Source organism: Triturus cristatus, chromosome 5_2 (assembly GCF_964204655.1).
Source record: "Triturus cristatus chromosome 5_2, aTriCri1.1, whole genome shotgun sequence".
Classification (NCBI taxonomy): Eukaryota; Metazoa; Chordata; class Amphibia; order Caudata; family Salamandridae; genus Triturus; species Triturus cristatus.
This window is the reverse complement of record NC_140588.1, coordinates 552,144,353-552,157,304: the sequence shown is the minus strand read 5'-3', so window position 1 is coordinate 552,157,304 and position 12,952 is coordinate 552,144,353. Positions and strand designations below refer to the sequence as shown.

The 12,952-nt window shown below is 38.1% G+C and overlaps 4 non-coding genes across 4 annotated transcripts; 3 read left to right on the top strand and 1 right to left on the bottom strand.

Moving 5' to 3' along the window:
- The first annotated feature begins 1,582 nt into the window (after positions 1 to 1,582).
- On the top strand, positions 1,583 to 1,654 carry TRNAQ-CUG (transfer RNA glutamine (anticodon CUG)). Its single transcript has one exon. It is a non-coding gene; the product is annotated as a tRNA-Gln (tRNA).
- A 2,445-nt stretch (positions 1,655 to 4,099) lies between these two features.
- TRNAQ-CUG (transfer RNA glutamine (anticodon CUG)) lies at positions 4,100 to 4,171 on the top strand. Its single transcript has one exon. It is a non-coding gene; the product is annotated as a tRNA-Gln (tRNA).
- Positions 4,172 to 4,995: 824 nt separating this feature from the next.
- Positions 4,996 to 5,067, bottom strand: TRNAQ-UUG (transfer RNA glutamine (anticodon UUG)). The gene has a single exon. It is a non-coding gene; the product is annotated as a tRNA-Gln (tRNA).
- Positions 5,068 to 6,615: 1,548 nt separating this feature from the next.
- On the top strand, positions 6,616 to 6,687 carry TRNAQ-CUG (transfer RNA glutamine (anticodon CUG)). The gene has a single exon. It is a non-coding gene; the product is annotated as a tRNA-Gln (tRNA).
- Positions 6,688 to 12,952: the final 6,265 nt, after the last annotated feature.

Below are 12,952 nucleotides of genomic sequence, written 5' to 3'. Positions count from 1 at the left end.
AAGTCCAAAGTGCTAACCGTTACACCATGGAACCTCCCATGTGAAAGGAGCATAAACTGCTGCAGGAATGTGGAAATGTCAAAGTTTTTAATATTCTACTGTCAAAGAGAAACTGTATTGGATTGCTTTCCTATTCTGGTAAACTTTTGCATATTGAACTATGTTGGGGAAGGATGTTGCCCAAAAGACTCAAATAACGTTATAACTCTGTTGAACAGTGGTTTTTATGTGAGATAATATTTTTCAATGAAAGATAAGTTGCCCCCTGAGGCAAATCTCTTCTGTCAAAATGGAAAGCTCACCCTGGTACGGGAGGGTGGATGGTGTCATGGTTAGCACTCTGGACTCTGAAAACAGGGATCTGAGTACAAATTTCAGTGGGACTTATATGAACTTTACAATTTTCTTTTCCATTCAGTTCTTAGAAGTTTTATTTGGAACAACATCACATTTACTTATAAACATGTAAAAATCAACCTGTACATATGTATCTCTGTATATATAGCTATATGTCTCTGTATATTTATAGGAAAATATAAACATATAGATTATAAAAATAAATATAATTAGTGGAGGTGAAAATCATGAACAGTTGTTGCCTCTCAGCATTTGAAACATGAGTTTCTACTTCTTTCTCTTTTATATGTCCTGAAATTGAGATAGTCACTTTTTACTCAGTATTGATCCAACAATACAGTTTATGTATATAAAGCATATCATATGATTTGTGAACAATGTTCAAAAATTAGAATTTGATCAGTACCTGTGATGCCTCCGACCAAAAGCTTATATTTTACGATTGGAGATCAACTGTTGTAAATCAGCATGAAAAACATTTTCTTTTCACGATTTCCATACTAATATAAAACAACATTTTTACTAGCTGAATGAGATCATCATTTGGGTTCCTCTATGTTTGATTGAAGAAAACTTCTCATTCAAAATGTGCTATTTTCGCCTTATCAATAGCGGGAAAGCTTAAAAAAGTGATGCTGTGAATCACCCATCTGAAATGTGTTTGAGAAAATCAGAATATGATTTTATAATGGCTAACTACTTTGTGAAGAAATTTGATGTCAAAGTATTTTAAAGTTTGTATTGATGTAACTTGTTCAAGCTGATGGACATTTTGAAAGCATTCAATAATTGACTCTTTCAACCTACTGGTGTTGGATTTGAGCTATCAATGAACAAAGATGAAGAAATGGAAAAGCTCAAGAGTAATTAAAAAAGTCCCTCCAAGGTTTCAAATCGGATCATTGGATGCAAAGTCCAAATTGCCAACCATTGCTCTATGGAGCCACCCATGCAGGAGACAGAGACATTGCTTCAGTAGTCTGGAAATGTAGACTGTTTTATTATGCTACAGGCAAAGATGAACATTGTGATATAACTTTTATATTCAGATAAACATTTGAATATTTAACACTTTTATAGAGAATATAGCTGAAAAGAATCAAATCACATTAAAGCTCTATCCACTATGACCATTCAAATGAGATATCTTTTTATCAATATAAGAGAAGGCCATCACTGATGCGCTCTCTTTTGTCTCAATGGAAAAGTCACTCTTGTGTGAGAGGGTTCCATGGTGTAATGGTTAGCACTCTGGACTCTGAATCCAGCGATCCGAGTTCAAATCTCGGTGGGACCTACTACAATTATGAGATTCACTGTTTAACTCATTTTTTAGAATTTGGTCTAGAAAAAACATAATATCAATGTTTTATACTGATGCGTATGAACGCATAAGTATGTATAGATGCGTACATAGCTTTATCCGTCTAGATAGCTGTTAGACAATATGAACATATCAATTATTCATTAACATAAATATTGAAGCTGAACCTAGAAACTGTTCTTTCACATCCACATTGTAAACATGAGTTTATTTTCCTTTCTCATCTATATGGCCAGTAATGAGATAGTTCATTTTTGCTGATTTCTTAGCTGACAACATGCTGGACTTACACAGTGCATTTCATTGTGAATGTCTTTAAAAGTGAATTTCAGATTCACACCTTTGACATGTCTTTCAAAAGATTCAACTTTTTTGGTTGTGGATTTACTGTTGAAAATCAGTGTGTAAAATCTTTGTACATCTGAATTTCAAGATTATTATTCAAACTGCACATCTTCGGTCCCCGTAATACAAAGTTTGACTCCTCAAGTTTTGTTTTAATGAATGCTTTGCAATGAAAAAGTTCCTTGTTCGCCTTAACAATAACAGTAAGATTTTAAAAAGTAATGTCTTGCATCAGGCCCCTGTGATGAGTTTGAGAAACCAGAGTGAGTTTGTAAAATCTCTCATTATTTTGAGCCATTTAGTTTCCAGGTATTGTAAAATTTCTATTATTTGCTCACATCTAATAAACTTTTAGAGTATAATCAATAAATTAATTGTTCACCCTACCGGTATTAGATATGTGATATTAATGAATACACTTGAAAGAAAATGATTTGGTCAAGAGTCATAAAATGGTCCCACCGAAATTTGAACTCGGATCATTGGATTCAAAGTCCAAAGTGCTAACCATTACACCATGGAACCTCCCATGTGAAAGGAGCATAAACTGCTGCAGGAATGTGGAAATGTCAAAGTTTTTAATATTCTACTGTCAAAGAGAAACTGTATTGGATTGCTTTCCTATTCTGGTAAACTTTTGCATATTGAAATATGTTGGGGAAGGATGTTGCCCAAAAGACTCAAATAACGTTATAACTCTGTTGAACAGTGGTTTTTATGTGAGATAATATTTTTCAATGAAAGATAAGTTGTCCCCTGAGGCAAATCTCTTCTGTCAAAATGGAAAGCTCACCCTGGTACGGGAGGGTGGATGGTGTCATGGTTAGCACTCTGGACTCTGAAAACAGGGATCTGAGTACAAATTTCAGTGGGACTTATCTGAACTTTACAATTTTCTTTTCCATTCAGTTCTTAGAAGTTTTATTTGGAACAACATCACATTTACTTTTAAACATGTAAAAATCAACCTGTACATATGTATCTCTGTATATATAGCTATATGTCTCTGTATATTTATAGGAAAATATAAACATATAGATTATAAAAATAAATATAATTAGTGGAGGTGAAAATCATGAACAGTTGTTGCCTCTCAGCATTTGAAACATGAGTTTCTACTTCTTTCTCTTTTATATGTCCTGAAATTGAGATAGTCACTTTTTACTCAGTATTGATCCAACAATACAGTTTATGTATATAAAGCATATCATATGATTTGTGAACAATGTTCAAAAATTAGAATTTGATCAGTACCTGTGATGCCTCCGACCAAAAGCTTATATTTTACGATTGGAGATCAACTGTTGTAAATCAGCATGAAAAACATTTTCTTTTCACGATTTCCATACTAATATAAAACAACATTTTTACTAGCTGAATGAGATCATCATTTGGGTTCCTCTATGTTTGATTGAAGAAAACTTCTCATTCAAAATGTGCTATTTTCGCCTTATCAATAGCGGGAAAGCTTAAAAAAGTGATGCTGTGAATCACCCATCTGAAATGCGTTTGAGAAAATCAGCATATGATTTTATAATGGCTAACTACTTTGTGAAGAAATTTGATGTCAAAGTATTTTAAAGTTTGTATTGATGTAACTTGTTCAAGCTGATGGACATTTTGAAAGCATTCAATAATTGACTATTTCAACCTACTGGTGTTGGATTTGAGCTATCAATGAACAAAGATGAAGAAATGGAAAAGCTCAAGAGTAATAAAAAAAGTCCCTCCAAGGTTTCAAATCGGATCATTGGATGCAAAGTCCAAATTGCCAACCATTGCTCTATGGAGCCACCCATGCAGGAGACAGAGACATTGCTTCAGTAGTCTGGAAATGTAGACTGTTTTATTATGCTACAGGCAAAGATGAACAGTGTGATATAACTTTTATATTCAGATAAACATTTGAATATTTAACACTTTTATAGAGAATATAGCTGAAAAGAATCAAATCACATTAAAGCTCTATCCACTATGACCATTCAAATGAGATATCTTTTTATCAATATAAGAGAAGGCCATCACTGATGCGCTCTCTTTTGTCTCAATGGAAAAGTCACTCTTGTGTGAGAGGGTTCCATGGTGTAATGGTTAGCACTCTGGACTCTGAATCCAGCGATCCGAGTTCAAATCTCGGTGGGACCTACTACAATTATGAGATTCACTGTTTAACTCATTTTTTAGAATTTGGTCTAGAAAAAACATAATATCAATGTTTTATACTGATGCGTATGAACGCATAAGTATGTATAGATGCATACATAGCTTTATCCGTCTAGATAGCTGTTAGACAATATGAACATATCAATTATTCATTAACATAAATATTGAAGCTGAACCTAGAAACTGTTCTTTCACATCCACATTGTAAACATGAGTTTATTTTCCTTTCTCATCTATATGGCCAGTAATGAGATAGTTCATTTTTGCTGATTTCTTAGCTGACAACATGCTGGACTTACACAGTGCATTTCATTGTGAATGTCTTTAAAAGTGAATTTCAGATTCACACCTTTGACATGTCTTTCAAAAGATTCAACTTTTTTGGTTGTGGATTTACTGTTGAAAATCAGTGTGTAAAATCTTTGTACGTCTGAATTTCAAGATTATTATTCAAACTGCACATCTTTGGTCCCCGTAATACAAAGTTTGACTCCTCAAGTTTTGTTTTATGAATGCTTTGCAATGAAAAAGTTCCTTGTTCGCCTTAACAATAACAGTAAGATTTTAAAAAGTAATGTCTTGCATCAGGCCCCTGTGATGAGTTTGAGAAACCAGAGTGAGTTTGTAAAATCTCTCATTATTTTGAGCCATTTAGTTTCCAGGTATTGTAAAATTTCTATTATTTGCTCACATCTAATAAACTTTTAGAGTATAATCAATAAATTAATTGTTCACCCTACCGGTATTAGATATGTGATATTAATGAATACACTTGAAAGAAAATGATTTGGTCAAGAGTCATAAAATGGTCCCACCGAGATTTGAACTCGGATCATTGGATTCAAAGTCCAAAGTGCTAACCATTACACCATGGAACCTCCCATGTGAAAGGAGCATAAACTGCTGCAGGAATGTGGAAATGTCAAAGTTTTTAATATTCTACTGTCAAAGAGAAACTGTATTGGATTGCTTTCCTATTCTGGTAAACTTTTGCATATTGAACTATGTTGGGGAAGGATTTTGCCCAAAAGACTCAAATAACGTTATAACTCTGTTGAACAGTGGTTTTTATGTGAGATAATATTTTTCAATGAAAGATAAGTTGCCCCCTGAGGCAAATCTCTTCTGTCAAAATGGAAAGCTCACCCTGGTACGGGAGGGTGGATGGTGTCATGGTTAGCACTCTGGACTCTGAAAACAGGGATCTGAGTACAAATTTCAGTGGGACTTATCTGAACTTTACAATTTTCTTTTCCATTCACTTCTTAGAAGTTTTATTTGGAACAACATCACATTTACTTATAAACATGTAAAAATCAACCTGTACATATGTATCTCTGTATATATAGCTATATGTCTCTGTATATTTATAGGAAAATATAAACATATAGATTATAAAAATAAATATAATTAGTGGAGGTGAAAATCATGAACAGTTGTTGCCTCTCAGCATTTGAAACATGAGTTTCTACTTCTTTCTCTTTTATATGTCCTGAAATTGAGATAGTCACTTTTTACTCAGTATTGATCCAACAATACAGTTTATGTATATAAAGCATATCATATGATTTGTGAACAATGTTCAAAAATTAGAATTTGATCAGTACCTGTGATGCCTCCGACCAAAAGCTTATATTTTACGATTGGAGATCAACTGTTGTAAATCAGCATGAAAAACATTTTCTTTTCACGATTTCCATACTAATATAAAACAACATTTTTACTAGCTGAATGAGATCATCATTTGGGTTCCTCTATGTTTGATTGAAGAAAACTTCTCATTCAAAATGTGCTATATTCGCCTTATCAATAGCGGGAAAGCTTAAAAAAGTGATGCTGTGAATCACCCATCTGAAATGCGTTTGAGAAAATCAGCATATGATTTTATAATGGCTAACTACTTTGTGAAGAAATTTGATGTCAAAGTATTTTAAAGTTTGTATTGATGTAACTTGTTCAAGCTGATGGACATTTTGAAAGCATTCAATAATTGACTATTTCAACCTACTGGTGTTGGATTTGAGCTATCAATGAACAAAGATGAAGAAATGGAAAAGCTCAAGAGTAATAAAAAAAGTCCCTCCAAGGTTTCAAATCGGATCATTGGATGCAAAGTCCAAATTGCCAACCATTGCTCTATGGAGCCACCCATGCAGGAGACAGAGACATTGCTTCAGTAGTCTGGAAATGTAGACTGTTTTATTATGCTACAGGCAAAGATGAACAGTGTGATATAACTTTTATATTCAGATAAACATTTGAATATTTAACACTTTTATAGAGAATATAGCTGAAAAGAATCAAATCACATTAAAGCTCTATCCACTATGACCATTCAAATGAGATATCTTTTTATCAATATAAGAGAAGGCCATCACTGATGCGCTCTCTTTTGTCTCAATGGAAAAGTCACTCTTGTGTGAGAGGGTTCCATGGTGTAATGGTTAGCACTCTGGACTCTGAATCCAGCGATCCGAGTTCAAATCTCGGTGGGACCTACTACAATTATGAGATTCACTGTTTAACTCATTTTTTAGAATTTGGTCTAGAAAAAACATAATATCAATGTTTTATACTGATGCGTATGAACGCATAAGTATGTATAGATGCATACATTTCTTTATCCGTCTAGATAGCTGTTAGACAATATGAACATATCAATTATTCATTAACATAAATATTGAAGCTGAACCTAGAAACTGTTCTTTCACATCCACATTGTGGTAAATAAAATCTTCTTTACCGGACTGAATTTCATACGGAATCTTAAAATAAAGTAAAATAGCTCAAAATAACAAGAGGCAGAATCCGTGGTATAAGAGGTTTTCTAAATGGGCTTTATTCCATCAAAAATGGCCGACTCGAGTCGCGGCCTTCAGGTTCCGTCACCACGAGGGTTCAGGAAGTGAAGTACAATACTTTATTGACAGACATGCATTTTTATAATAAGTACATTACAATGAAACGAATGTAGAAGGCGTAACATTTGATAAGGAAAGTGACAAAACAGGTATGTAATCGAAACTAGGCGTAATAAGGAATAAAAGAAACATGATTGGTTAGGATTATCAGACATAGGTGGATCTATAAGATAATACTTGGCATAGATGCGCGCGCAGCAGCATGACGTGTGAGTGACGTGCAACTAGGGGGTGAAGGGGACTTGACATTTAGCTCTATATGTGGAGACGAGAAGTCTGGGGGGTCAAGTCAACCTAATCCCAAATCATATCTAACATCCTATGTTTAAAGAACTATGTTATCCAAAAGGAAGGACTCTCGGACAGAATCTAGTCTATACTGACTGTGTGCGTGCACAAACGCCTAAGTGTCTATATGAGATGCGAGGGGCAGAAAACTTTCCATGGCAACAGGGCTATGAATCACTTGCAGGAGGACGGAAAGGCTGAGTCCTTTGCTTGTGAGCTAAAGGAAATGTTTACCTAAATCACTAGACAGGAATGCATCGGCAGAAGAGCAAAATAGATAATTCGAAGGTGAAATACAGCTTCTTGGCAGGCAGTCGAAAACTGGCCGAGGCAGGCACCGTTAGCTGCACAGGGAGTAGGACAAAGTTCATGGATACAGATGCGAGCTCAAGCTGAAGCTGTCAGAGACAGAGAGCAGGGAAAGGCTTTGAGGACAGAATCGGGCCTACTTGCCTGAACTGTAAAAATGTAGTAACTTAGCCATATAAAGTCGGTGGCCTTTCATACTTAGGAATCGAATATCCAGCCCATTGATGGCGGATCTGACAGAGAACATGTCAACGGTAGACACACATATGTTTGCGTCTTAGAAACTGGAACTGGAGGGAACATACATGTACTTGTAACATGCATATAGAACCGTTGGGGTCCAAGATAGGGGACATAACTGATCAGGAAAATCCACATTTCCACATTCCCTCCTTGTCCCCTACTTGCCCTTCAAGAGATATCAATCTTCATCATTCCATCGATTTGCTCATGGAGCATCATTTCTTCTTCCTTCTTCTTCCGGTATTTTGAACGAGAACTGTGATATGGAATGCATGATGTGGCACACAGACCACAAATCGCTGGTCCACATTGCAGGCATAAACAACAACTGAAGAGCATAAGAAGGCCAATACCTAGGAAGGATAGAACTCTCCATCCCCAGGCTGATATCACACTCCAAAACCACCCGGACCACGTCCAAGTGCCTGGATTGTCGTGTATCTGGCTTACAATCTTATGAAGGCGTGTTATAGCTTTATATACAGATGGCGAATTTTCTGGTATGAATATGCAGCAGCTGGATCCGATGACTCTGCAAGCTCCGCCCCTATCGGCCAGGATGACGTCAAGGACAAGACGATTCTGGAGAACAACAATTCTCATCACTGATTGTTCCTCTGTCAGATTGCCTAGGGCGGCTATAGTCTCATTTACTACAGCTTCAAGAGTCTTGGTTAGTCTGCGTATCAGCTTACTATTTGATATTGTACCTATATAGGGAAAGATACCTTTATTGAAATCTACATACTTGTCCCATGCCGTCTCAGTATAATCGACAACTGGGAGATCTCTACGCTCTCTTTTGTGTACTAAATGAACATTTCGATAATAATCAGGGGGAGCTAGGAAAACAGGTGGCAGAAGGAATGCTATGTAACAGGTACCATCCCAATCTAGAGGCAGACGCATATATGCCGTCTGACCACATATAAAGTAAGAATGGCGAGAAGCTCTAAATGAAGATTTACCTTGATCACTATATTCTACTGTAGTAACGCATTGGCTATGGCCCATGTGTATGGAACCAACTTTTCTTACACATAATTCACCCTTAACTGGAAATACAGACATAGTGGGCAGAATTAGTTCAACTTCGGATTTGACATTCAAAATCATAAGATTAGGCGTAAAATTACCTAATTTATACACTTCATTTTCTAAATCAGTTCCTGTTCTACTGGGGTGACCCTCCTTATTAGGGTGACAGACTTTGAATAAAACTAGATTCAGATTTCCCCATATCCAATGTTGTTGATAAACTGCTGTGTCTGGGTCTATGGAATTTAATAAACTAAACCATGCTCCACAGGAGCCATTGTGTGTGAACGGATGTGGAAAGAAAGGCAGAACTCCTTTGTTATTCTGATAGGGAGGGAGTCGGCCACACACCCAACAATTGGTGGCATTACTAGTCTGATGGGAATGATGTAACATACTAATGAAGGTGTTGTTGCGCAGCGCAAGTCTATAGGACAACTCATGTGGGGGTAATTCACTAAAAGAATGTTCATCAGTTATATTGAAAGCACGTTTAGAAACAGGATAATACATATGCAACAATATACTTGCAGTAACTATTAAAAAACTCAAGGAAAACAAAATTAATAAAGTCACAATACAGTGGCTACGCAGTAATTTACAATAAGCATGTCGTTTCATTATGATTCTGGACTCTACATCATTCAGACCTAAGGGATACATGTCGGGACAGATTCAACCGCTTCACCTTGGAGAGGACTTAAACAATCAAATCGTCCGACAGTTTGGATCTGGACCTGAGTTTCTGCTTATAGAGTTCGGTGCTACTGGCTTCAGCCAAAGGTAGCTTTGAGTCAATGGGGGAAGACACGCGGGGAGTACTGTTTGTGTCAGGAGGAAGTCCATGAAATTTCTTTATATGGCTGGAATGCACCCAGCCTTTTCTCCCTTCGATCTTCACAGCTGTTCTGGTTGTCAGCAGGACCAACTTAGGAAGCCTCCACCTTGGCTCCAGTTGGGTTTTCTGATCGAAATTCCTGACGAGAACATAATCGCCGGGAATTACATCATGAGGTTTCACCTCGGTGTTGTCGGGAAAAGCTGCGACTACCTGTGAACGACAAGATTGTAGTGCAGACATCAAGGAAGCCAGGTAATCTGTCAGCATATTACAGTCAACATCAGTTATTTTACGGGGTATAGGCGTCCCCCACATATTCGGTGGTCTACCAAAGATCACCTCATAAGGGGATAGCCCTGTTCGAGAGTGTGCTACCATTCTCATGAAAAATAGCGCAACTGGTAAGGCTACTATCCAGTCCACACCTTTTTCCTGACATATTTTAGACAATCTGATTTTTAAAAGTTGATTATGTCGTTCCACGAGACCTGCTGCCTCGGGGTGTCGGACACAGTGGAATTTCCACTGATATCCCAACAAAAGTGAGACATGTTTCATTAATTCGGATGAGAAAGGCTGACCGTTATCTGAATATACAACACGTGGTAAACCGTACCGTGGGAAGAATTCTCGAACTAGCTGCTTGGCAGTAGTCGGGGCAGTGTAATCTGATACGGGATACGCCTCTGTCCAACGGGAGAGAGCGCAGACAACTACGAGAACATATTTGAATCCTCGACAACGTTCCATCTGAATATAATCCATCTGGAGGACTTCAAAAGGATGGTCAGGAGGCTGAAATCCACCCTGCTCTACGGGAACACTCTTTCCTGGATTAAACTGACAACATATCATACAGGTACGAACTTTTTGTTTAGCTGCTGCTCGTAAATGTTTGTTGAACCAAATGTGCTGAATGCTGTCTAGCATAGCCTTCTCTCCTAAATGTGCTGGACTGTGAACTGTAGCTATAATGGCTTGAACCATGGAATCAGGGAGAAACCATACAGATTTCTCCTTCGTCATCCATCCTTGATCTGTCTGGATCCCTCCTAGTTCAGTCCACTTCTTTATTTCTTCTGCTGTGGCATGTGTCTGTATGTCAATTACGTCAAGTGCGGGATCCTTAATTGTCATACACTGTGTTGGTGTCTGAACTATTGGCTTTGTCATGTCTAATATGCGATTCTGAGCAGTCTGTTTAGCTGTTCTGTCAGCTAAATCATTGCCTTGAGAAATGATATCAGTAACCTTCGTGTGTGCTTTACATTTCATAATCGATATAGCAGTGGGTAGATGTATTGCGTCTAATAAAGCATGAATGAGGGGTCCGTGCTGAATGTGGGCACCATGGGAAGTTAAATAACCTCTCTCTCGCCACAGCACGCCGAAGTCGTGTACAACTCCGAATGCATAACGTGAATCAGTGTATACATTAACTTTCTTATTTGTGGCTTGAATACAGGCTTGTGTTAGAGCAATAAGTTCTGCTGCTTGGGCTGACAAAGTATCTATACAATTTGTCTCAATAACTTTAGTGTCTGTTGTGACTGCATACGCGGCCACTAAATCTCCTGTACTTGTTCTCATGCACGATCCGTCTACATACAACGTCAGGTCTGGATCTAACAATGGAACGTCTGTCAAGTCTTGTCTAGGTTTCGTCTTTATTTCAATGATTTCAACACAATCATGAGCTAGTGGGTCTGTTCCAATTACAGGTAATAGTGTAGCAGGATTCAATGTATTACACCGTCGGATCTCTATGTGTGGTTGAAACAATGTCAGTTCATAACCGGTAAGTCTTGCTATGGTCAAGTGTTGTGTTTGTGTTCGGTTCACAAGAACCTCTACTGCATGTGGTACTTGTACTGTCAATGGGTGTCCTAACACTATGGCATCGCTTTGTCTGATTGCTAAAGCTGTCGCTGCCACTGATTTCAGGCATGCAGGCAAAGCCTGAGCTACGGGATCTAATGTACTGGAAAAATAAGCACATGGCTTGCGTGATCCTGCTTGATCCTGAGTGAGTACTGACAAGGCAGTACCTTCGCGTTCTGTAACAAAGAGTGTAAAATGTTTGCTATAACATGGTGTTGCTAAAACAGGTGCTTGACATAAAGCTTCCTTTAGGCTTTCAAAAGCTTGTGTATGTTCCTGAGTCCAAGGGAGAACAGTCGATGTGGCTGCCTCCTGTGTGGTTAACTGAATGAGTGGTTTTGCTAGAAATGCGTACTGAGGGATCCACTGCCTACAATATGAAGTGAGGCCTATGAAAGCCCGCACCTCCTTTTGTGTCTGGGGTATTGACATGTTAGCAATTAACTGGATGCGATCTGGTGTAAGCTGCCTTCCCTCCTTGGACAGCGAGTGACCAAGATAAATAACTCGCTGGACACAGAATTGCAGCTTAGAAGGAGACACCTTGTGCCCCTTGTCGGCTAGGAAATGTAAAACTGTCAGAGAAGCTTTTTCACATTCTGGCTCGCTTCTCGCTGTGATCAGCAGATCATCGACATATTGAAGCAGTGCAGTATTGACTGGCATGTGGATACTGTCAAGTTCTCGTTTCAGTGCTTGGCTGTAGATGCTGGGGCTTTCTGTGAATCCTTGGGGAGCGCGTGAGAATTTAAAGCTGCGCCCATTTAAACTGAATCCGAACAAGTATTGGCTTTCCGGATCTATTGGGACGCTGAAAAAGGCATTCTTGAGATCGATTACAGTAAAGAATGTTGCTTCGGAATCAATTGCTGTCAACAATGATGATATATCAGGGACCACAGGGAATTGTGGTACAATGCACTTGTTTAGTTCACGCAAATCAATAACCAATCGGTACACTGGTGGGGCAGTAGGATCAGTTCGTTTAAGAATCGGAATTATCGGTGAATTACATACATTGGAGTCTGTTTCTACAACTACTCCCTGGACAATCAGCTCATCAATGATTTTCAGCAAAGCCACTACAGCATCATGCGGTAACTTGTATTGTCGCATTCGTGGTAGTACCACTCCTGCTTTCAGTGTGACTCGATAGGGTGTAATGTTCATGCAGCCAACATCCGTAGGGCCTTGTGCCCATAGATGTACTGGTAAAGTCTGTAGTCGGGGATCCATGTCTCT